This window comes from Drosophila montana, unplaced genomic scaffold (genome assembly GCF_035044405.1).
Source record: "Drosophila montana isolate Dmon_TW-CO22-7 unplaced genomic scaffold, ASM3504440v1 contig_198_1, whole genome shotgun sequence".
In the NCBI taxonomy this organism is placed as follows: Eukaryota; Metazoa; Arthropoda; class Insecta; order Diptera; family Drosophilidae; genus Drosophila; species Drosophila montana.
In genome coordinates, this window is record NW_026996907.1 from 282,995 (window position 1) to 308,933 (window position 25,939).

The 25,939-nt window shown below is 37.3% G+C and overlaps 1 pseudogene; it reads left to right on the forward strand.

Moving 5' to 3' along the window:
- Positions 1–1,532: 1,532 nt before the first annotated feature.
- The window catches only part of LOC135426182 (uncharacterized), a 32,074-nt pseudogene continuing 7,667 nt past the window's right edge, over positions 1,533–25,939 (forward strand).

Here is a 25,939-nt window from a genome sequence, read left to right on the forward strand (position 1 = left end):
TGTCGTAAAATTTCATATAAATTTAATTTGAGTTGTTTTCATAATATAGGGAACATTAAAGTAAAGCTAAGGAGATAAAAAAAAGAGGTAATAGGTTATAGTCGGGAGCGCCCGACTAGGGGATTCCCTGAACCCTCTTAGTAATATAAATAAATTAAAAAAAAAAAGTTCCCTTGATAGGGTTCGAACTCGCAACTGCCAGCATTACTGCTGACGCCTCTACTCAACAGCCACACCAGCAAAAAAAAATGGTTTCCTCGTTAGGGTTCGAACTCGCAACAGAACGCACTACTTGCCGCCGCCTCTACTCAACAGCCACACCGTTCACTGAGTCTTAACGAAAAAAAACACGAATTAAAATAGCAGCACAGAAAACAATACAATCGCAATTGCAATGGTGTTGATAGAATTCATAGCAGACGCGCATGAATGTGTGTGTGTACAAGGAATTTGCGCTTGGAAAGCCAAAACAAGTTTTCCTTATTAATTTCTGTGTTTCTTAATTGATTATAAAATTTTCTACAGTACATCTTATTGTGTTATAGAATAATTGTGTATTCTCAAAAAGTCAATTGCATTTAACTTGTGGCTTTTATTGGTGGGCAGCATAAATTGGTTTATTTACTAAATTTATAGCTATGAGGTAGAAGCAGGGAGGTGGTGATAGGTATAACATGAAAGATACTTGATATCTATATACTATTTTCGAAGCTACATGTCAAGTTTGGTGACTCTAGCTTATATTATTAACCGAAATTGCTCAAAAAACAGGATTTCGTTATCGATTTTAATCTATTACTTGGAAAGGGGGAAGTCATCGAATATCGGAAACAAAACTCGATCTGCGCGGGCACTAGGAGGACCTACGTTCCTAGCTCTACGTCTCTAGCTCTTATAGGTACTGAGATCCTTGCGTTCATACATACGGCTATTGATGCTGATCAAGAATATATATACTTTATGGGATCGGAGAGATTCTTTCTGCCTGTTACAAAATACATTTGCACACATACATTATAGAGGTTTTACCCATATTAATGGGTTCAGGTTATAAAAAGATGGTTCTTTTTATTTTGTTCGGCATGATCCAATGATCATATATAATTTATTTCAATTTTTTTTTTTCTAAAAGGTGCGTTTGCGTACAAGCCTATGTTGATCGTAGAATTGTAGAAAATTCTATTCAGGCAGTCTCGACTATTGCACTGATGGTATTAAAGTATTTTATTTTTGAGTTGATTAACTGTATTATTAAAGATAAGAAAATATGTATTAACGCTATCAAAATTTGATTTGCTATAAAAAAGTCAAGTCAAGCAAGTATAAAACAAGTTCAACTGTGTATACAGTTTTGAAAACATACTAAAACTCTATATATATTGAATTCAGACAACATTTCGAAACGTGGCTAGTGTCATCTTAAAAATGTATATATGAGAATATACCGCCCTGTCAATAAAGCGTAAAAGAACTAGTAGTTCACGAATTAAACATGAGATAAGAACTAAAGAAATGAATTGTTTTAGGTGAACTGAATGTGGATTGTAAAACAATGAAAAAGTGATAAATAGTGTTTACATTTGTTTTCTAATTTGTTTTAAAGTTATAATTTAAAATATAACAAAAGAGTAAAAGGTGTTCTAATTCCATCAAAAGTGTAAACCAACAAAATTACTTATAATTATGTATAATGTACCACATAAGTATCGCCAAGTTTGTCGATTGTGCCTCACTTTGGTTAATGAGCAAGATATTGCTGATCTACAAATATATAACAGTGAAAAAAGTCCCAATGAAAAACTTAACCAACATATTCATAACTTTAAAAAGTGCAATATAAATGATAATTTATCAAAATGTGTATCCAATGCCTTCGACTCAAAATCATGTTGCTGTCAATGTGATAACTCGTTATCAGCAGTGGAAAGCAATAATGAAATGGGCTCATTGAATCATCTTCACAAAAGCAATTACACACCAAGTGTGCCTTCTGCCTCTGTCAACCCGCCATGCATTATAGAATCCAAAAAATTTGATCCAATATTTTCAAATAAAAATAGTCTGCAAACTAATTTAACAACATTACACTTTCAATCACCATCAACGACACAAGACGTAGAACTACAAAAAGGAGTAACACCTAAATCAATTGGTCAGGGCGAGCATCAAATTATACATAGCCTACCCAGCATAGGATATGACACTGCTGAATCTATTCCCACAAAAAATCTATTTTATGAAGTTGACGAAAATTCTTCAACACACGAGGAGTACAACCAAGAGCATAAAGATGATTCATCACCGCATATTTCAATTCAGATATTCAACTGTCTCTCTATTAAGGTAAGGTGAAGTAGTTTTTAATTCAACATACGTATGCGCATACAAATGCTTGGATATGTGTGTGTGTTTGTGTGTGTGCGTGTGTGTTCATGTGTTCATGTTTTTTTTTCCGTCATCCGTACTTGTATATACTATGCATTATGTGTAATAACAAACTCGCTGCCATTACATTTAAAAATAAGAGAAATGTCTCAAATTGTCTTTCGTTTTTGCAACGTATAAACTCAGATGAGCACATATTACTTTATACATACATATATGTATGTATGAATACATAACTACGTACCTATTAATAATACGTATATGAACATGTTAATAAATAGAAAGGTACAAACAAATATAATACAATAAATTACTGTTTGAATTGTTGGAATAATAGCAGTTTAAATACGTTTATGTAATCATAATAAATAAATTTTAAAATGTCACCTCTTTCTTTGAATACTATTGTATGTAAATAAGTGAAAATGATGTATTGAAATCGCAAAATTATTAAGAATTTCTGTCTGTCAAATTCATACCCAATTCGAATTCTTGGGTGACACAAAAATCTAGTGTATGCTAATTTTTTGTTTAATTTATTATTTTAGGGCCATCATTTTACAGATAGTCGTTAGATAGCTTGGTATAGATAAACAGAAAAAGCTGAAGGAAAATTGTAAACCGGGGCTGGATTCAATTGAAACAATATAAATATGGCTTTAAAGATAAACCATTGGATTTATCTCCGATCTGTGATGAACGGATGAGTTTTAATTTTAATAAAAGAGAATATCTTACCAAAACTAATTTTTTTGACTGGCTACCAAATCCAATACTGTTGTTGTAAAACGATTCCTACTTTCGAAATCTACATGCACTATTTTGAATGCAAAAATCATATGCATAATTGAGTCGAGAAACTAATGTGTTCATATATATACATGTATATTGTGAAAAGTAACTTAAATGTCTGAAACTATTTAGAAACTCTGCCATCCTTCAGGTCATACGCTACCATTGGCATATGGTCTTACTATCGAAATTTTTATGTCATGAACCTATTAAAAATGGGTAAAAAAAGGTAAAATATATTTGTGCAAATGTATGTAGGCAGAAGGAAGCATATCCGACCCCATAGAGTATATATGTTCTTGATCAGCATCAACAGCCGAGTCGATCTAGTCATGTCTGTCTGTCCATCCGTCCGTCTTTCCGTCCGTCCGTATGTATGAACGCACGGATCTCAGAACTTATAAGAGCTACCTGACTTCATATTTGGAACATAGGTCCTCTTAAGCGCAGTACGAGATAATTGATAACTTGCCGGTTCCCAAACAACTGTTAACAATTGATATCAAAATAATATTTTTTGTGCTAATTCTATAGGTTTTAAGAGATGGAGGCATCAAATTTGAATAGTATATACAGATCAAGTATCTCTCATTTTATCGCGTTCGCCACCCGCCCGCATCCACACCATAGCTTTAAATCAAATAAATAAACCAATTGGAACTACACACCATTTTAAAAAACAAATTTTTATGCAATTGTCTATTTGAGAATTTACGAATATTCTAAGCATATGATCTACTGTTGAAAATTTCATCAAGATCTGTTAAGAAACACATAAGTTATTAAACAAAACGTGTGCTTATGTTGACACGTGTTTGCGGCAGCTAGCGTAAATTGCAAGAATTTCGTTATACATTAATACAATTCGCACCAGCAGTTTTTACCAGCATAATACATTATGCACTATATTTTGTAAAAATATGCGCTCTGTTGATATCATTTGAAAATGCATACGTATTTATGTTCATTAATACATATATTATATACACACTTTAATGCATACATACACACTTTATTGGGTCGGATATGCTTCCTTCTACCTGTTATATACACTTGCGTACATTTCGGCATAAAAAATACAATTTAAAACAATTGGAACTTGATTTACCGTAAATTTTTTATTTTGCGTTATTTTGCGTTTTTGTTAACTGACAGTCAATGGAGGAGTCGATATTTTTTCACCCAGAACTGCTAGAAAATGGTTGTGTGCTAATTTTTGTTTACCATCTCATCCTACTCCTCCTTTGATGGGCTTCAAACTATTTTTCAAATATCTATGTAAAATCGAATTTTGGATGTGAACTTAAAGATATTAGATTAATATTCGAAATTTCATATGAAAAAGGCGCAGTCAATGGGGTAGAATCGATTTTAACATAAAAGTTTGCTTGCTTACTTTTATGTGATGATTTTAGGACCCTGAACTTATTGAAAGTGTGTAAAAAGGGTATAATGGTTTTGTGCAAATGTATGCAAAGCAACAGGCAAAAAAAAATTGTTTAGCATCAAATGCTGAGTCGATCTAGGCATGTTCATCCGTCCATATGTATGAACGCGTGGATCTCAGAACCTATAAGAATTAGCAACTTGAACGTAGTTCCTATTAAATGCCGCTTTGTACAGGTTTGTTTACAATTATCGGTAACTTGCCCCATTGTCATGCAGTCTATAAAAATCTATATCGAAAATCGGGAAATGGTAAATGGAAAAAAATACTTCCCACTGTTCGTACCCAAAAAAAAAAAATGCCTTTTGAAAGCAAGTCTTCGGCTCTGTGACTACACAAATTTCGATGCCAATCTTATGGCTCTGCCTATGGTACGGAGCTCCGCTGCGTATGTGAGTGTGTACTTGTGTTTTGTATACAAGAAAGCTAGAATGATTAAAACCGTAATTTGGCGCCGAAATTTATTTGTAGATGATGTATGATGTATGTATGTATGTATTTTAGAGGATTGATTTTGGGTTTCTGTGTTTTTTTGCAACAAACAAAAAATTGAAAATTTGTTAACACGTAAATAAATCTGGATATTCTTCGTTATCAACCCTGAAAATCGGAATCTCAGAATATGAATATAAAAATCAAACTATCTAAATGTGCGAAGCTTCAGCTCATCGCTAACGATAAAAGCAGTGTACTCTATTTAACACAAAAATATAAGCAAACCCTCTCCTTATGACGACAAAAAAAAAGAAGCAGTCATACAGGTCCATTAGTCTCAATTCTGCCCTCTCATATTTTGGTTTGCAGACGCTTTGGATGGAGTATTGTGTCGCCGTATTTCTGGACGTTTGACAGTCCTTCGACATGAGAGCCTCTTTCATAAGCTTATGACCTTGCTCGCCTAAAGCGACGGCACCCGACGGATCTCTGAAGGTCGCGGCAGACTGCGGAGTATAATGTGCATTGGCATCAACGCGCACGTTCGTGCGATGAGTTTGTAATTTGTGATGCTTGGAACTTGGGGTAGTCCGGATTTGTCCTTGCTGAGCTGCGTGTCGCTTGTCGTGGTCGTAGCTGAGCTGGTGACGTCGGTGTACCTGATCCTCTTTACTTTCAGTTGCGGATGGTGCGAGTGACCGGGTTGTAGCGTACGCCTAGCATGTTGGGCTTTTCGACGTTGAGGCAATATTCCGTCGCCGCTGACCAAGACAACGTTTTTGAGTCTTAAGATAATAATGGTCGATGGGATCTAAAGGACGATTGCTCTGTTTATGTATGAGTCCCACATTGACACTCCTGCAAAGGTTCGGAATATATTCTTAAGTAAAGCTCGCTCTGAGTAGGCAAGGTGATGTAGGATACTCTCAAAACTGCGTTGCAAAAAAGAATGCGGCATCACATTTGTTTGAAGGATTGTAAGGGTCAATGTCAGATCCAGGAAAGTAGAATTGTAAATTATTCTTCCTTGTTCAATGCATATTATACATTGACCCTCCCCGAAGAGAGTGGGTATAAAAACATTAAGAAAAAGTCGCTCCAAGTTGGTTATATGTTGTTGAACCTACTGCAGTATCGGGATTTTATCAGTTGCCTTCCTACGGAAGTCCTCGAAAAACAAAACTTGTCTGACGCCTGTCCATTTGCTAAAGGTTATGTTGGAGGAATACATAGCTGTGGATTGTTCAGATTAGCCCCTGACTTGTGCATCGTTGATGTCGTTTCCTAAAGATTCGCCAACCAGAGAGTTCCTGACGTCTCTCCCAAAGCTTCCACAAACGCTCGTGGGAGGTAAATTCATAGTTAGTGATGTATTCATGGATTTATCCCCAATGCTGTCATTATCGCCTTCAAGCGATTATCCAAATATTACCTCTGTGGTATCCCCTAGAGTCGTCCCTGTAGTCGATCCTGCCCGTCAGCGAAACTGCTTCAGCACCGTCATCTTCTGGCCGCAAAGATAGACCTGCGCGCAATCTAGTCCAGATTGTTGATGATTCTTGTGCAGGTTGACATTTTTTGTATAATAGAGGTAGGCGGGTGCTTATTTTGTGGATACCGTTTTTACGGAAGGTTTTGACTAAGCTTCAAGACGATAGCTTTCAAATAGTAAGACGACTTCCCAGTCGGACATGGCTATATTACCTCGACTGCTTACTCTGATATAGAATATATATACTATACTATATACTAATATATATATACATATATAGGGACGAATATATTTGTTTCCTTGCTATATACATTTTTTGGCTATTCGTTCTACAAGAGTAGAATAAAACGAGAAAGTTGCTATCGGCGGCATATCAAAGATTGCCGGTGTTAACACTTATCTAACGGCTTTGACAGGGCTTTGAGATTAGTAAAGCTAGAAATGCTAAGTTTATTAAAAATATCTTGGAGTACAGAATATTTTTCCAAGTTAAAACTTTTTTTTCGACCAATTCAGACTTTTAAGTACAGTTGTAAGTGCCAAAAATGTTGATTCCCAATAGCACAATCCCACAGCTTACATCTGTGACGAGTGGGAAGCCTTCAACTTCACTGAAAGCTATACAAGATCTGGTTAAATAAGCTGTTGAAAATAAAAATAAGGATAGTTAGGAATAAAGCCAGTGCACCAAATCAAACAGCTCATATAATTTAAAATAAAGAATTGATAAAGTGTTGCAAGACTTCCAAGGCTTGCGTTGGTCGTGCCCAGAATGCATCGACAAGCAAATTGATTTCTCTAGAATGTATAATTCTGTGAGAAATCAATTTTTAAAACCTAATAATGTGGCTAAGCAGCTCTCAAGTAACTTTGACTCGAGTTTCGAGTTGCTTAGCAAATACAAATTCGAGTCTCCTCCGTCGCCCTCTCTGTCGGTCCATACACCTATGCCTCTTTTGTGCCTCCCTAACAACTTAGATTTATCTCCAATGTTGTCTGTATCGCCTTCTCCTAGTGATTGCTTAATTTTAACCCCTATTGTATCCCCTGTAGTAGTCCCAGTAGTCCCTGCAGTTGATCCTGCCTCAGTCAACGAAAATGCTTCAGTCCCGTCAACTTCTGGCCGCAAAGATAGACCTGCTCGCAATCTAGCCCAGATTGTTAAAAGTAAAACTCCTGTTTTATCTTCAACCCCATCAGCTCCTATTTTGTCTGTTGTTTTTCGAACAATTTAATTGTACATAGATATGATCGGTCGACTTTAGTTGGTTGGGGTATTAATTGCCGTTAAAGTCATTTTCCAGTCAGAACTATTCTGTTTTACTACCCGGACTGACGCTGAGATTGTCTCAGTTAAAGTGTCTCTTCCATCACGCGATATCTATATTACATACTCCTAATTTCCTCCTTTTTCTGATATTCAAGTTTATATGAATCATTTTACTTGGAGTAAAGAAGTTTTTTCACACGTGCGTTATAATGAACTTTTACAGTGTTGGGTGGTTTTAATTTACCGAAGATCTCCGGGTCATTATTCATTGCCGAAAATGATCTAGTACCTTTAGCTAAGAATGACTTTATAGATTGCATGCTTGCCCTTACGTTGTTTCAAATCAATTCAATTCATAATCATTTGAATAGAACACTTGATCTTGTATTTGTTAACGACTACCTTATTGCTAATGTGTCCAGGTCCCCTCCTTTATCTCTTCCTGAGGATGTATATCATCCTACTTTAGAGGTTGCAATATTCAATTGCAATCCTCCTATTTCACATTCATTAGCTACCAATAAGCCCCACCGTTGCTTTCGCAGAGGAAACTATTCCTTGCTTAATCAACGTATTCATGCAACGATTGGTCTTTTTTATATGACTCGGTTGAAATGAATATTGATATTAATTTTTTTTAATAACACCCTGAACTCCATTTTATATGTTTGTAATCCCATCTGGTTTATTCCCAGACTATCAAACCTTAAAAATATTAAATCCTAATATTTAAATAAGTCTGGTTTAAATATTGACTTGGCTAAATATTCCATAGTCAAATCGAACTTCTTTTTTCTGAACTCTCAGTGCTCTGAGAATTCTCTTACTCGTTGCAAAAGGCAATTTGCAATTGTCCTAATAATATTTCTTACCCCTATAATATTACTTCCTTTAGTTCTATTACTTCCTTTAGTTCTATACTTGATCCTATTATTTCCCATTCCTCTCTCATTTCTGCTATAAATTCTTTATAATCTTCTTTCTCTCCTTGGCCTGACAATATTGCTAGGTGTCTACTGAAGGAGTGTAGTTCTTTCCTTCTTCCACTATTGCTAAAGCTATTTAATCTATCCCTTGAATCTTATATTTGTCCATCTCTTTGGAAAGAATCTTATAGCCATGCTACTCCACAAGAAAGATGGAAAGTCTGATATACAAAATTACAGGGGCATTGCAAAACTGTGCGCTATCCCTTTTTTGTTTCAAAATAATCACTTCTAATTTGCAGCATTTCTGCAAATCAGTTGTCTCCCCTGTTCAACATGGGTTCGTAAAGACTCGGCCAACTACGACCAATTTGCTTGAATTTACTTCCTTGGTAAATTATGCTTTCCTTCCTAAAATGCAAACTGATGTCATTTATCTTGACTTTAGTAAGGCGTTTGACTCTGTGCACCATGATATTTTTCTTCTTAAACTTGACCGTTTAGGTTTCCCTCAGTCTCTTTTGCTTTGGTTTTGTTCTTATTTAAAAGGTGGAACCCAAAGAGTAATACTTAGGCTGACTACCTCAAATCAGGTTGGCGTTACTTCCGGTGTTCCTCTTGGACTTTTACTCTTTGTTATTTTTACAAACGATCTCCCCTCTCGTATATCACTATGCATCTTTGGTGTTCGACCAATCAATTGCATCTTAATTGTTCAAAGTGTATGTTTATGACCTTCAATCGTATTGCACCTTATGTTGTCAGTTATACAATCGATATTACTTCATTGTAACGTACTCTAACAGTTGAGGAGCCAGGCGATCTTTTTGATTCCAAACTCTGCTTCAATTTTCATATAGATATTATCGTTAATTAGGCAAAAGGTGTACTTGTATTCATTAAACGATGGTCTAAAGTGTTTAACGATACTTTTATAACGAAACTCCTATACATCTCTCTTGTTCGCTTGCATATGTTGTCCGCAGTATAACAATAGCCAGGATCGTATTGAATCTGTTCATAAGTAATTTCTGCTTTTTGCCTTAAGGGATTTAAATTGATACCCCAATCTTCGGTTGCCATCCTACTCCAGCAGGCTTGTTCTTCTTAATCTTCCGTCGTTAACCAACCGTAGGATAATCCTCGGTGTTGTCTTCCTACATAAGTCGGTTGTTGGCGTCATCGATTTTTCTTTTCTGTTGGGACGTCTTCAATTCTTTGTTCCGTCTAGACCTATCAGGAATTATCGCTCCTTATTCCTACTAACGTGCACAACAAACTACGCTATGCACAATTCTTTTTGCGCTCCCCTATAAAATCGTTGCTTTCAGGAAACTTTCGGGAAGCGTCACAATTAGCTATGAAAAGGGGCATAGCTGCCCGGACGGGCAAATAAAACACCTCCATTGGTCGGTGATGCTATTAGAAAATTGGGTATTCTAATTGGGCTTTTAGCATTTAATCTTCTAATTTGATGTATTGAATAATTTTGAAAGACACTCGCTTTTGTCGAACATAATTAATAAATAAATAAATTATACTGCGGGGACCAGATACATGTGCAGTACTCAAACGAGACGTTAAACTCCTTAGACCAACGTTTAATGAATCTAAGCTTAGAATCAAAATAACCCGTAGGTTTTAAATGTTAGTACATGTGGCAAAAGAGTATTGTCGATTGTATAGGTAACATGAAAAGACCTAGTTCGATTAAAGGTCATAAACATACACAATTTTGATGCAATTGGTTGGCCGAACACCATAGTCGCAAAAAGGTCAAGTTGTATGGTAAGTCGATTCAAAAAAAAAACTTCAAAGAGGTTGGCAAAGTTGAAAATTACGCTTCAAGTTTAAAGTCTCGACTCTGAGCAACTTGCCTTTTGAAACGAGTTAGATAATTCTAAAGCATTGAAAATTCTTAAGATAGAAGAAGAAGGCGATGGGATTAAATTGGGAATACATTCATCTAAAAGGGAATTTAGCGTGTTATAAACACAGTTTAGAGCATTAAGAGTATTCATATCAACCGCGTCAAAAAGTATGACCAATCAGTTGCATGAATACGTTGATAAGGCAAGAAAAAGTTTCCTGTGCGAATGAATCAGGACTAGGATTACAATTGGACATTGCCTCCTCCAAAAGTAGGATGATATGCATCCTTAGGAAAAAATAGAGGTGGGGCCCTTCACACATTGGCATTAAGGTTATCATTGTTAAATCAGTATTCTATTTAAATTATTAGAAATTGAATTGATTTGAAACAACGAAAAAGTCATGCTGTGCTGAAAGTATATCGTAATTGTTGGCGGTGAATAATAACAAAGAGATGTTCGGTAAATTAAAATCACCCCACACGAAAACTAGTCATTATCACGCACATAAGTAGAAACTTCAGAATTCGTTCTCCTCTTTGAAGCGGACAGACGTGTTTTTTTTTTTGCTCCGTTTTGTTTTGATTTTACTAAAACACCTGCGTTATTTATATTTATAGTTAAAATATTTCTATTATCCTGCTTGCCTTCTCGGTTTATTTTTTATTTTATCGCGAGTGCATGCTTGTGACCTGTGCATTTTATCATATAAATATTTATTCTTCTAAATTTGTGTTCTTGTGCATTTTTGTTTGTGCGCTTGCGCTATTAGCTCTGTGGGAAAGCTCTTGTTGTTGTTGGTTGTTTATGTTTAACTGCACATCGCCTCTCTTGGTGTGCAGGATTTCGTGAACAAGCAAGCAATCTATAAATAGAATACACTCGAGCACTCTCGCGCTCTCTCACATTTTTTCGATTTGTGCTTTGATCTTTTTCTACCTTCTGCCGCTTATTGGTGCTCTATAAGCTATTAATCTAAATAACTCTCTTTTAACATTTGGCTGCGTTATTACAGTAGAGAGCCATAATAATGGACCATAAAATTGTCTGCTCTAAAAAAACTTGCCAAATGCAAATTACGGCAAGTCAATCCAGCATACCTTGTTGGCAGTGATAATGTCGTACATTCTAAATGTGCGGGTTACACTGGCTTAGTGGGGGATGCTAATGCCAAACGAAATGGTTTGCACTATAGTTGCGCCTCGTGTAGGGAGATTGATGGTGAAATGCGGGCTTTATGCGTCAGCCAGGAGTGGCTTTAGGGTCTGATTGTTTTTCGTTTTCGTAAATTAAATGATCAGCTCACAGCCCTGGACACCCAGCTTAATAGCCTACAAACTGTTGGATGAGTCTCCAGGGCTTAAAAAGCCCACTTCTTGTGATTTGCCGTTGCCTAATACCCTTCAGCCTCCGACTGCAATTCAGCAGCCTACTACGCCGATTACACAGCAGCTCATCTCGTTTGCTGTCGAAAGTTCCGAACGGGCGACAGCAAAATTAAACTTACAGCTGCCGCTAGAATGCTCGTCGTCCGGACCACTGGCTGTTTTAGGTTCCACAGCTAATAGGGTTCCCAATGTCCTACCTGTGGCCCTAAGCCTCTAGTAGGTGTTCCACCGAAACGACATATTTTTGTTTCTAGGCTTGCCCTCACTTCTCATCAGATGATCGTAAAACCCTTTATATAGGCAAAAATTCAAGCCCCAGGTATAACGTGGAGCAATTTAAGTTCGCCTTTAAAATAAGTGTTCCGCCAGAAATATATTAAACATTTGTTGTAAACAGTTTTGCCGGAAACTTAATAGTAAAGAATATAAGGCCAAAAAGAAAAATCGGACTCCGATTTTAGGTACCATCTCCTTCTAGTGGGGCATCAACTTTAGTTGCGTGTCAAAAAACTAAATTCTTCCTTTCGAGCTTGCCTACCAGAATGTTAGAGGTCTTAAATCTAAACTAGTTAACCTGTATTTAGATTCTCTTGCTTTTAATTTTCAAATTATCGCTTTTACTGAGACCTGGCTGAGCCGGTCATCTCAGACTCTTCCATTTTTAGCCTCTAAATACAGCCACTCACAGATGTGATCGAGCTTCCCGTATCGGAGGAGGAGTACTCATAGCTGTCGAGTCTGCTCTTCCGTCGGAACGCATTGAACTTCCCATCTCAGAGATTGAGTTGGTGGCTGTGAGAGTTGTATTTGGAAGTTTTTCTATCTTCATTTCATGTTCATATATACCCCCTCTATCTAACTTGTCAATTTATCAAACCCATCTTAATGCTATTGAATCTATCTCCTCCCTACTTTCTGATAGGGACCTTTTAGTAGTTCTTGGGGACTTTAATCTCCCATATGTCGATTGGTCACCGCCATCAGACTCAAACTTTCTGTTGCCGTCCTCATCAATCGAATTTATTGATGGTCTTCATGAAATGTCCTTACGGCAGGTTAATCGTGTGCGCAATTCAAGAAACAGATCTCGATCTAATTTTCGTGTTGGATTCGTTCGACAGTGTTGTGCACAGGATTAATCCGCTTACGCTTCCTGAAGACCTTTTTCATCCAACTTTGGATATGGTCATTGATCTACCAGCCCGAGTCAAGGAATGGGAATTAGCTGAAAGTGTCCGTTGTTTTCGAAAGGCTGATTTTCATAAACTGAATGATCTTATTCTGCAAGCCGACTGGTCCCAACTGTATAATTGTGCAGAAATTGATGTTGCCATTGAACTATTTTATGATACCTTGTACTCGTTTTTTGATGTCTGCGTTCCTCTTGATCACCCAGCGAGGCCTGATAGGCCTCCCTAGTTCTCAAGTGAACTTATGAGATTAAAAAATGTGAAGTCGAGGTGTTATAAAAAGTTTAAGAAATTGGGAAATCACTCTGATTTCTCCCTGCTATAAGGATTACCTTCGCCTCATAATCCTAAGCAATTTTTTAACTTTGTCAATTCTAAACGAAATACATCTATTTTGCCTTCTTCGGTTAAGTTTACAGATGAGAGCGCGAATACTGATCCAGGCATAGCCGATCTGTTCGCAAACTTTTTTCAAACTAGCTACTCCTCCTCTAGGTATAATACAAATCAGCCTTATCCTTATCAGTTACAGAGGTCACACTGCATCTTAAATCCCATTATTACGGAAAGTTCGCTTCTCAGCGACCTTAACACTATCAAGCCGGTTTACTCACCGGACCCTGATGGTGTTCCTGCTTGTGTGCTCAGGTACTGTGCAATTGTCCGTAAACACTTCATCTTTTCCGAACATTTGGAAGGAATCATTCATTATCCCTCTCCATAAGAAAGGGAGTAAGTCAGATGTCGAAAACTATAGAGGTATTTCCAAATTATCCACCCAAAGCTTTTGAGAGAATAATAGCATCTCAACTGCAACATTTATGTAGTTCTATCATTTCACCTTCCCAACATGGGTTCGTGAAGCGCAGATCTACGACCACTAACCTTCTTGAGTTTACTTCGCTTGTAATTGATGGGTTTAAGAAAAGGATGCAGACTGACGTCATCTACACTGATTTCAGTAAGGCTTTCGACTCTGTCAACCACTCCTTGCTGCTTCATAAATTATGCCTTCTCGGCTTCCCAGTCAATCTCTTGAACTGGATTTCAGAGTATTTGCGTGACAGAACCCAAAAGGTTATTTTCAGAAATTCGTTCTCTAAACGAATTCAGGTGACTTCCGGTGTTCCTCAAGGTAGTCATCTCGGCCCGCTACTCTTTACTCTTTTCATTAATGACCTACCCTAGATACTGTCTCACTCTCGAGTACTATGTACTAAGTACTATGCTGACGATGTGAAGTTATGCCTTGCATATAAAGATACGGCATTATGTTATCTCTTACAAGCTGACATTGATGCGTTTCAGGGTTGTTGTCTAGCCAACCTCTTAAACTTAATGACTTTCTATAGAAGCCCCCCTCAATTGGTTTCTTACATTCTTGATAGCTTACGCTCAAGCGTGTTAACAGTTCTAATCAAGTTAATGATCTAGGTGTCATCCTTGATCATAAACTTAAATTCGACTCTCATGCTAAGACCGTGGTCAATTAGGCTAGAATTGTTTTGGGTTTCATCAAGCAATGGTCGAAGGAGTTTGACGATCCTTACACGGCAAAAACCCTTTATATATCTTTGGTACGACCTATACTTGAGTATGCCTCATGTATCTGGTAACTCTATCCATCAAGACAGAATTGAATCTGTTCAGAAACAATTCTTGTTGTTTGCCCTTCGTGGTTTTAATTGGGACCCTCGTGTGCGGTTACCGTCATACTCCAGCAGACTTCTGATGGTTAACCTTCCTTCTTTGATTAATCGTAGAACCATGCTGGGTGTAATATTTATCCATAAATTAATGTAGGATATGATAATCAACGTCAAACACGTAGTGGCTGTCGGTTCTGATCGTGTCGTCTGTAAATTAGCAGAAGTCGCTCGAACGCTTACAGAATGTAAACGAATTAGAGTCAGTCGATACCAATAACTCATAAGCATCGCACGCACGTATAATTTTGTAACTCCTAAAAGATTAAAACTACATCTAAGCCGCATTCATGTTCTTTTAAGTTAATTCCACAATCAATAAAAAAACATTTGCGTTATACCGAAACCTGGGATCGTACATTAATTACTGGTGAAATTGACTCTTCTGTGTTGACTAGCCAATTAAATTACTCTAATTTTCGCCCTACTAGACTAACACGTAATTTTACATCCTTATCGCTTCAATTTTGCTCAACTAATTATGCCTTGCATGAACCGTTCAGGGTTCTCTGTGATGACTATAACAAGCATTACAGAGTATTCTACTCGGAGTCTTCTCTTCCACGTATAAAGTCTTCTTGTATTTGTACATATAATCGTAGTTTGTATTCGTTCTTTATTTTTTTTACTTTGCAACTCGTGTCGGACATTACACGACTGCGCCCCTCGGTCGGTTGGGTGGGAGGTGGGATGCAGTACATTGCATCGGGATTCGAGTTTAAAAAAAATATAGGAGCAGGTGATATAAATAGCGCGGGAAGAGAAATAAAATTTAACTAAAACAATCTTAGCATCACTACCAAAACAAAATTGTTGAGACTAGAGAGTGGCTTAACGGCTATTAATACACCACCACCTCGAAACGATCAATAATTCCTTTGCACAGTAAAGTTTTTCGAAAAAAGTCACTATTCGATATGGTTAATTTAGCCATGTGCCTTGGAATGCGATTATATCATAATCTTAGCTAGCTATAAAAAGATTTTTAGGGCCAGAAATAAGAGGTCTACCATTTTGATACCGAATAGAAACTAGGTCTTAAGACAAATTTGGTTTTTTGTGGCAGGACGTTGTATCAAAGGTACCTGAAAGTTAATGCTGACAAGCCGTCAAGGAAATGCTATTCGCAGTTGCTGGGATATCTTTAAATAAATAAAACAGTCGTAAAAAAAATTCAAAATCGCTTCGTATTGTACAAAACACAGGGCATCTGCTAAGCGAATATAAGTTTGTTATTTTATAGGTATTTGCGAAGAGTTGTTAAATGAATCCCCTTAACTTAGTATAAATTTATATTATATTTTAATATCCTTTTTGCCTTTGTATTTTTCAGCCATTACCGAATGATGGGTTCCCCTCTGTTATCTGTCATGAGTGCCGAAGCAAACTTGAATCGTTTTGGAAGTTTCGCAACATGGCACATAATTCACATTATGCGCTAAGAGATTTTTTGGCATTATCAGAATCGTCCAAGCTTGTAAGTAGTTTACCTAATCTACATATATAATGAAGTCTCCCCTGATTTACTACTGACTGGTTACTGTCTAACCGACGTAGCCGACTATAATGGCTGGGAACCTGACATTTTTACAGCGGCTTCCTTTTAGATAGGAACTAAGCCTGCGCGGCGAAAGGTCGCCTGTTCAAATTTAGTAGTAATTTTTAATTTATGTATTCATTTTGTCATTGACACCGAAAAAATCAATAATAATAGTTTTAGCACCCTGAACACAAGTAGTCTGCCATTGCAAACATCCTCGCTTTCTTCTACACATCCATCCACAAGATCACAATTTACGCTTCAGCTATGAAGCTTATTTCCTGAGCTCTGCACTATGCGAATGAATTTTTGTTTTTTTTTTTTATTTACCAGCTGGGTGCTAAGCAGTAGTAGTTTCTATAGCCACCGAGCTGTGTTAGTCAAGTAATAAATTTAATCCTTGTATTATTCTCAAATTTTTGTCGAAATTCTTTCCTTTTGAAGAGAGAAGAATTATAATTATAAGTAAGAGGTTCTAGTCGGGAGCTCCCGACTATCGGATACCCTGAACCCTCTTATTCGCGCTACGCGATCGTTTGCTTTAGTAGTAAAAAAGATTAATAAAAAAAAAAATGTCCTTGCCTGGTTTTGAACTCGCAACTGACTGCATTACTTGCTGCCGCCTGTACGTAACAGCCACACCAGCCAAAAAAAATTATAAAAAAAAATTTCTCAGCGGGGTTCGAACTCGTAACTGACCGCGCTACTTTTCGCCGCCTCTACTCAATAGCCACACCAATAATTAAGTCTTAATGAGAAAGAAACGTATTAAAATAGCAGCACAGAAAATAATACAATCGCAATTGCAATGCTGTTGATAGAATTCAAAGACGCGCATGAATGTGTGTGGGTACATGTATGCAGAAATTCTTGGAATTTGCGCTTGCTGCTCCACGTCTTTGCAGGCCAAAACACATTTTCTTTCGTGTTTCTTAACCGATCTGATAAAATTTTCGGTAGTAGATCTTATTGTACTATACAATATTCGTGTAATTTCAAAATGACGATTGCATTTAACTTGTAGCTTAATTAGATAGGCAATATAAGTTGGTTTACTAACATGATTTATAGCTGTGTGGTGGTAGCGGGGAAGTGGCGATAGGTATAAAATGAAAGATACTTGATATATATATATTATTCTAGAAGCTACATGTCAAGTTTGGTGACTCTAGCTCTTATTATTTACCAAAAAACTTGAATGTATATGCTTTATGGGGTCGGAGATGCTTCCTTCTGCCTGTTACATACATTTGCACAAATACAATATACCCTTTTTACCCATTTTCAATGGGTTGAGGGTGTAAAAAGGGTTTGCCAGTCAAGAAAAACTACGTAGTTTTTCCAATCTTGTGATAAACCGTCGGGTTTTGACTTTAAAACTATAAACTGATTGTATCGCATGATGGTTGGGCCTATTGTTTCTTTGACTGCTTTATTTCGATAACAAAAGGTTCAGCAAGCTATTGCCATCAAAAGATGTAGTCTCAATTAAGGGAGACATGCACACGTAATTAATTCTGCTTATTAAAACAATCCTTGGAGTTAATCCCCTCCGTCGACAGATCAAAAAGAAAATCTAATTAAGCCTTTTTCGCATTCATAACACAAGTGCATGTAATAAGCAGAAGGAAGCATCTCCGATGCCATAAAGTAAATATGTAGGACTATTATTCTTTTAAATTTATAATATGAGTGGTGGAGAGTAATAAGTACATCCGAATTCCAAAACAAAAAGCAATAACTTTGCGAATTGCCAACATAAACAACGACTTCTGCATCATAAGACTCAACTTTTTGACAACTGCCAACCCACTGCCGCTGCAATTAACAATGGAACTTTGGCAAAACAACCAACGACTCTCAAACCCCTGCTAATCTGAATGCACGAGTCGGCGGCAAGTGTTGTCACCTTATTATCTTCATCCTTCCCGGATGACATAAGTTCCTCATTTTCGGCGAAAAACCTTCACATTTTGATATTATTTCAGCTGATATGGGCCCAAGAATGCGACTTGCTACCAATTGGAATCGTTTTATGGCTACCAAATCGCCCAACTTATAGCCATAGCCAACATCTCACTTCTTATCGTAGTTGGAGGAAGCTGCTGTATTTTGTGCTTGGCCTCTGCACTCTACAGTTCACGCTAATCATTTAATTTTCTACCAGCTCCTGGCTCAGCAGGTCCAGTTCGCATTCCTCAGCATTTCCGATCATATTTATTCCGCACATGATTTCGAAAGTTTATGATTTGGTAGAAGTCTATATGCGTGCACATATCGCCATTGTACCTGCGGCGCAAACCTAAACCATTTCGACGGCTCTTCTGCAGATATGAATAGGATTGAGTATTCCACCCATTCAACCGGAGCATTCCCTCTGGCTACTCCTATGGTATTCCACATATATTCTACCATATTTGCGGTCAGAATTTCTACAAACGTATTCAACATAAATGCAACACCGCGGTCACCTATGATACGTTTTGGAAATTAAAAGATGACTGCTACTCAGCTTATTAATAACTTCTTCGGGTCCGGTCGACTTGGTTGGCAAGTATGTACTTATACTAATAAAATGTTGTATCCATCGGCCTCAAATGATCGCTATGCGGTGTAATAAACCTTGCCAAGCTTCTAACTGAGGATGACAGAGCCTGCAATTAGTAATGACCCTTATCTTTAATGTTGTATCCATCGGCCTCAAATGATCGATATGAAGTGAAATAAACCTTGCCTGCAATTAGTAATGACCCTTATTCGGGACTACAAAATTTTTGATGAATGTGGTGCATCATTTTTTAAAGCAACGAAGTGCTCAATTGCATGAGTTTACGTAAGGGGCTTCTGGGAGTATTCGTGCTTTTCTCAATTGTACGGACAACTATGTTGACACGATGAGTACCTCTTGTGCATAACGACTTAGATGGTCCACGTGGAATAAAATATGCTGCTGAATTAATTTTATGTAATGCTTAGGTCGCACATGGCATCTGCTTTTAATACTTTTCGGGTTTTTTTATGCATTCTTTAGCTGAAGGCAAGACGATTATATATTTCATGTAGAGATGCATAATAGCCTAGTGTCTGTCTTGTAGCAATGAAAAAATTTGTTTTTCATTGCAATCACTTTTGTGCTCTGATGAGCCACAATTAAAGCAAAAATCTCTTTTTCTATCAATTATCGTCTGTTTACTTGTATTCATTGCATTTATTTCTTCACTATTTTCTTAATCACATAAAACTAGATCTTAAATTTCGAATCCATCTTTCAGTACTTTATAACAATAACGACAGAAACAATCGTTTTTGATTTGATATAATTTAATGTGCTCGCCAACACTAGCTATTTTTGTTATGTGCAACATTTCTTATTTCTTTCGCGGAAAAACATATTAATAGTCGGTACCATTGCCATTAAAGTCTGATTCATCTGTCAGTTTCTGCTCTGATTTTTTAAATATTCCGGCGGGCTGCTCTTTTTTTTCTCTAGCTTCAACATTAGATAATTCATACCTATCTGTACTCCGCTAAAAAATTCGGAACCACGTGGGCAAGTAACGAATAAACATTAAAACAATTTTACCTTTTGATCTCTGGATTCATCAACTTATATTTTTTTTAATGCAAAGAACTTAATAAGTGTTTCATTTAAGCACTGAACATGTCGATCTCAGAACCTATAAATGCTTGAGATTCGACATTTTGAACAATACGAGTTTTTTTTCCAACCATCGATAATTTTCCCGGTTTTCACGGTACTGTTTAAAATCCATATCGAAATCCTGTATGTATTTATATATTTTCCTAACAAATATCTTTGATTTTTAACGATAAAATCACCAAATTACTCGTACCTTCTCTTATAATATGCACAGATCTTGTTAATTTTAACTCTTCCTGATTGGAATTTACTACCTTCAACCGAAAAACTACTGCACAGGATACGATATATATAAAATGAAAGATATTTGATCTGGAAATAGTCTTCTGGAGCTACATGTCAAATTTGGGGACTACACCTGAAAACCTAATAGATTTGTTCAAAAAAAAGAATTTCGAGATCGCATTTTATTGATTGCTTGGAAACGGAGCGAATTATCGAATATCGAAAACAAGCTTGTACAACGCTGGCATTAGGACGACTTGCGTTAATTTCAAGTCTTTAGCTCGTATAGGCTTTGAAATCGACGATTTCATATGTACACATAGTAAAAACCTATGACCCCAAAATTACATACAACTTATATAACTCAATTAAAACAGCTCTAAGTGCGCTGCGGAAACTAACATATCCTGCTGAATGAGTCATCAACTAACAACACCATCAACTATTTTTATATGAAACAAAAAGATCAAAAGCCTGGTGGCAGCCAAATTAGAAATCTTATTTATCTATTTATATATATCACTAGCTTCAGAAATGTTTATTTTTTAATAAGTTCAGAAAGAGACAGAAACCCCAGAGGAGTACTGGAATATCGGGGTACGGTCCACTTCGCAATACAGAGCGAGTTAGAAATACAAAATTTAATTATGAATAGGACATTTATAATTCGAAAAACAAAACATATTTAAGAAGGTTTTGTGATCATAAAGATTTTTTTAAAGGTGACTTAAGATGGTATAATTAAACATGAGATTATCACCAAACATGGGGAACCTCCCTCTAATAAAATTTATAGGTATCCCCGGTCGATTTACCAGCAATATAAGCAGAAGGAAATAGTGTCGGAAATAATAAAAGAACCTCGGAAGTACAGCTGTTAAAGTATTTATAGTCTCCCTTATATATATATACATGTTCTCTATAGGTCTTTAAAGACGCTTCAACTATTTCAACGTGTAGCAGGGTCAAACAAAACTAGTGAAGTACACTTACCAATACGATAAGTAATTGTTCAAGCATGAACATAGGTAAACGAAATGTATCGAGTCGTTGTGTTCTTTTCATTTGGTCCAGTTGTAAGAGACTCGGAATATAAACCAGCACCTAAAAATCTGCTAATACAATAGCTAAAGGTTGCAAATAAAAAATAATTTTCCTGTTGTTGTTTCAGTGGTAAGAAATGCAGAAGTTAATAAGCATTCGTTAGGCCAGCTAGTGAAGCACTTATGAATTTTATAAATAAATTACTCATGTTCTCCCTCACCAGTAGTAAGAGGCAGAGTTTAAATATTACAGTAATCACAAATAAGTGAATATTGCATTTCCGTAGCATACATCGGAGCCAAATTATACTGTTTCCGATGCTTACACCGGAAAAGTAAGTATTATAAAAAAAAAATAAATAAAAAAAGTTAATGCTTGCACTGAAGAGTGCATCATTAGAAAAATAAAATTGAATTTTTGTCAAACGTAGACCTTAAATAGCCTCCTCTTTTCGTATAACTTTAAATTTTTTTGTATAACGGAGTGCATACAAAATAATAACAACTCTAACTGTGGAAACGTGCTGCGCGCTGTCGCCCCCGCTGCCGATGGAGCCAAAACTCCAACTCGCTGGAGGGCAACAAACACTGATAACGGCATCATGGGCCCTGGTCCAAGCGCAACTGCTGCTATTAACAGTAACAACAATATGGTGAACCAACCCGACGATGAGGTTTGTCAGATCCAGTCAAAGAGACCGAAACGGACTCTCCACAGAGGTAATAACTTGGCTCAGCTCAGAAAATTGCTTGGTTTTAAAAATGTTGAAATCGGAATATCAGTTGGTGGTGTAACTAGTCTTAACGCCATCAACAGGGACACTTTTAGGTCCATTGAGCGACTGTTTGACCAGATAAGATTCGAATATTTTACTTACCAGCTCAAAGAAGACAGAGTGGTCATTAAAGGTCAACGACATTCGATCATGAAAGCTGAGCTTAAAGCTGAGTTAAAACAGTTTTAACAGCAGTATAAAGAAGCAAAACTCTGCAAATCAACCAAAGACGATCGCCTCTCAAAAACAACATTACATCGACAGGGTCGACTCCCAAGCTTCACCTTATCCTCCCACTAAAGGCGGCTTCTTGTATGCAGATGTTACTAGAGGCTATTAAAGCTAACCTAAGCAGCAGCACTTTTTGCAGGGAAGGCATCAGGTACAACAGAAAAAACCACAAACACATGATGCTTATCAACGTCCCCATCTCAATGTAAAGTCTACTTAATAACAGACTAGCCCGAAAGAGTTTTATAAGCAGGATACTCTATGTATGTAATGCAAAAACAAATTCTAAGGATGCAAACCCCAAATCTGGGATTTGTTCAACGCGCGTAATCAACAATTAACTCTCTAAATATAATGGATTGGAACGCCAATGATGTCTCCAAAAAAATTAACGAAGTGCTTCGCGTAAAGCAACAGAATTGACATAATACTTCTCCGCGAAACCCGACTTCTGGGGAACTCGACTCTTAAACTTCACGGTTATTGCTCCTAACCGGTCAATCATCCAACCGCCACTCATGACAAATGTGGTGCTGCCATCCTCATTAAAAAAAACACAGCATTTTCTTACCCGACCAGTTTGAACCAATGAGGTATAAATGGCGTCAGCTATAGAGACCAGCGATGCAACCAAAGAGGTAATGAGCTTTCGACGTTTGTCCTATCCTCAAATGTGGACGTGTTAGCTACTGGCTGTCCGGTCTTCGTTATCTACAAAAACATCCCTCAATGGAAGCCCCACATAGTCAAGCGTTTTGACATGAATTCGGATCATCTCCCAATAATTATCACACTTAACTCCGCTGCAACATACTTTTCTCCTGCAGAGAGGCTCATTGATCGCAACACAAATCTACAAGAGTTTTCGCGAAGCTTGAATGACCCAATTTACCCCGACATGGAGCTGAATTCTTGTACAGATATAGACGATGCCTTGGAAATATTCAGAAGCAATTTTCGCAAAACCGCTGTTAAGTTTCCCACACCGTCTCCAGGCCTCCTCCACACACTCCCGCTTGCCCCTGAAAAAACGCAAGCTCCGAAAAGTTTCCATCCGCTCCCAGCATCCAGTGACAAGACCAACCGGCACAGGGTGGACCATTAAAGAGGCGTTACGCTCCCATCGAACTGCCTTATTTGACAATGTGCTCCTCAACATAAATTCCAGCAACGATGCCCGTTTCTCGCTGCGGAAAGCAACCAGAAGTGCTAAACGCCAGCCAATTCAGGAGGCCCTACGACGCCAACGGCAGATAGTGTCGTTCAGACGACAAACAGGCTGCTCACCTCGCCGACCGCACCAAATGATGTTGGAGTCATTAGGAATCTTCTTTCCGCTTCACTTTAGTTGTACCTCCCATCTCACCATTTACCTCGTCGAAAATCTGTAATATAATGAAGAAGTTTAATTCCAAAGAAGCCCCGGGACACGACTGCAACAGAACATTGAAGGCTCTTTCTGAAAATGCGCTGCTCTTCCTCGTGATGGTCTTTAACGCAATTTTAAGAGTGCAATACTTCCCGTCTTCGTGGAAGTTTGCCACTGTATCGATGATCTCCAAGCCTGGAAAGCCTGACGCTGACACTGCGATGATGATTGTCGTGGAATCCCGTGGACGCATTCATGCCAAAAACTTGGATTCCGCGCGGGCCACAGCACTGCCGAGCAACTAAACCGGTTAATAAACCAAATGCTTCAGCCGTTTGTTCTTGTTCTCACTGTTTATAGCAAACACGCCGGTCCCTGACGCGGACGAGTTTTGCATTGATCCACACAAAATTATGATTGACATCTACGCTAATGACTTCGAAATCTTTTTCAGCTCCCACTGGGAGTACGAAGCTGCAGGTGGCATCAAGGAGTACCTTCACCTTCTAGACAACTGGGCTAAAAGATGGAATATTAAAATAAAAAGCTCCAAATGCACAAACGTGTGCTTCACTCTGAGGAAAAGTGTCCCTCCAGCAGTCAGCTCTGCGGTCACTCCGTCCCACAGAGCAATAAAATTAAATATCTAGGATTTCTCTTCGAGCAGCGACTAACTTTTAGACTTCACATCACGTCAGTGCTTAAGAGCTGCCGAACCAAAACAGCCATCCTATATTGACTACTAAAAAAGAAGAGCAAGCTCTCAACAATTAGCACACAGTGTACTTGCAGATTATTGCCCCCCTGGGGATGTACGGCATGCTGATCTGGATAAATGCTGCCAAGTCTCAACGTATGAAAGTGCAAGTAATGCAAAATAAAGCATTACGCTTAATCACGGATTGTCCCTTGTATTTCATGAACTCAACTCTGCATAGAGACTTGAATCGCGGTTGTCGTGGAACAGATCGCCTTCCACTTTAGCCGATACAATGATCGACTGTTGGTTCACAGCAATCGCTTGGCCAGACCCCTGGCTGCAGGTACACCTATCCCGAGGCTAAAAGGCGCCACTTTGGCCTACTCCCACGAGAGCAGCAGGCGTCTAGTAGGTCACCTAAGGCTGTTTATTGAACAACAGGCGACACTTAACTGATTCTAAGCGCATTATTGGACAATGAGTTTTGTTGGCACTTGTTAAATTTAAAACTGTATATATAAAAAAAAAAAAAAAGTATTTTAATGGAATAGGATAAACGTTAAAGTTCAGAAAGAGACGACAATCCAAAAAAATATAAAGATACAGAAATGGGAGATTCAGAGGGGCAAACAGTGGAGCAATCTTACAATTTAAAGAAAAAATTACAAACAAAAAAATTCGAAAGGAAAAATTTGTGAGGTTCATGGAAGAGTATAATGAGTTAGGATTTTTGATTGTTTCGAATGAAGAAGGAAAGTACTATCTACTTCAGCAAGGCGTTGTAAGCGACACCAGCATAACAACAAAATTAAGTGTAGTCTTTTAGCGTGAGCAAAAACTACAAATAATAAAAGCAGTTAACATTACGTGGGTTGGATTAGGAATTCAAAAAGAAATCTTTGATATCATTTGATATCAAAAATGTATTGACAAATTAATATTGATGAGGAAGATCAAACATTTTTTCATATAATCTTGAGAGATATATAATAAACTAAAATATTATAAATTAACGACAGTTATTTAAGGATCTGAATTAGCCCCTTATTTAGCACCTGGACCTTTACTAGAAATTGCCAGTACCTCAGGGAAATAAGTATGTATGCATGCTTATTTTTCTCTCTCATTTCAATAATATAACTTTTTTTTGAGGTATACCAGGTTTTGTTGTTGTGTGATATATTTGATTTCTGTTTGCCAAAGACTTCGTTAATGTTCATCTAAGGTACCGTTACCATTAAATTGTGTGCTGCGTCGTAATTTTCTTAGGAAATAAGTTTATGGTCAAATTTGAGTTTTTTGTAGAATTTCGTGTTAACAAGAGAAATATAGCTACGGGGATATATAATTAAATATTAAAAACATTTTTAAGAGTAGAAAATAGGTGCGCACAATATACTTTCCAATAAATTAACGTTTAATTAGTTATTATTTATTTAAAATGCCACATGGAATGCATTTATCGGAAGAGGCGCGTGTTTTGATAAGAGGC